The 1,184-nt window shown below is 38.7% G+C and overlaps 1 non-coding gene across 1 annotated transcript; it reads left to right on the top strand.

Moving 5' to 3' along the window:
* Positions 1–661: 661 nt before the first annotated feature.
* trnat-ugu (transfer RNA threonine (anticodon UGU)) lies at positions 662–735 on the top strand. Its single transcript has one exon. It is a non-coding gene; the product is annotated as a tRNA-Thr (tRNA).
* The last annotated feature ends 449 nt before the right edge of the window (positions 736–1,184 follow it).

The following is a 1,184-nucleotide window of genomic DNA, read 5'->3' as shown; positions in this document are numbered from 1 at the left end:
GTCTTGTAAACAGGAGATCCTGGTTTCTCACTCCAGGTCATGTCATGTGTTACTTTCAATGTACACCTTGAAGTTTGCTTGCTAAAACCAAAAGCTTGAGTAAAAACGCAGTTTCCATTATCATGTCCACACACTATGCTATGATGAAAGTAAAACCAACAGCTTTGGTTGAAGTTTCCAGATAATCCTTTTTAAAACCAATCACAGGGCGCTGTGGCTTAGTTGGTCAAAGTGCCTTTCTTGTAAACAGGAGATCCTGGGTTCTCCCTCCAGGAGCTGTCATGTGTTACTTTCAATATACAGCTTGATGTTTGCTTGCTAAAACCAAAAGCTTGAGTCACAATGCAATATTCAAAATCGTGTCCACACACTATGCCAACATTTACTTTGAAAATGGCTGCTGGAGCTGTACATGTTTAATAAGGATTTCCTTTCACACTAAATAAGTAACAAAAAAATGGCTTGATCTAATTTCTCCCCCAATTAGTTGGCCAATAAAAAATAAAGTTTTTTGCTTTAGATGCTTCACTTTTTAAGTATTTATTATTACGCTCCTTAAAACGGTATGAGTTTGTACTTCAGGCAACACCTTGCTATGATGAAAGTAAAAGCAACAGCTTTTGTAGAAATTTCTAGAGAATCTTTTTAAAACCAATCACAGGGTGCTGTGGCTTAGTTGGTCAAAGTGCCTGTCTTGTAAACAGGACATCCTGGGTTCAGATCCCAGCAGTGCCTGTTCTAGTATTGGGGTGACCGTCTCTCTTCTAGTAGCTACGGCTTTGGTAATGATTTTTAAGTCTGAATTAATAAGTGATTAGGTATGGTAACTAGAAGGGTGGATTGGGTCTTTGTTTGGTTTTAATAAGAGTGCCATGATGGCTGTGTTCATGTGTTTGTGGAGGTGTCTAATTTCTGTGGTGACTCTGAGAAATAGTGGTGATTAGTGATGGGCAGATGAAGCTTCATGAAGCATTGAAGCCTTTCATCCAATTGGTTCACTCCAGCGCAAAGCTTCTTGAAGCTTCATTTGCTCTAGGAGGACATCTACTGGATGCAACAATATCAGTTGGCATGAATTTGAAGTGTGTGGCATTTTGCAGAAAGCCTGTGAATAAAACTGTATGCAAAATAAAGACGTATGCAAAACATGTATATTGTAGTGATGGCAGTATACTGTGTATATA

Source organism: Monopterus albus, unplaced genomic scaffold (genome assembly GCF_001952655.1).
Source record: "Monopterus albus unplaced genomic scaffold, M_albus_1.0 scaffold447.1, whole genome shotgun sequence".
NCBI lineage: Eukaryota > Metazoa > Chordata > Actinopteri > Synbranchiformes > Synbranchidae > Monopterus > Monopterus albus.
This window is presented reverse-complemented; position numbering and strand designations above follow the sequence as displayed.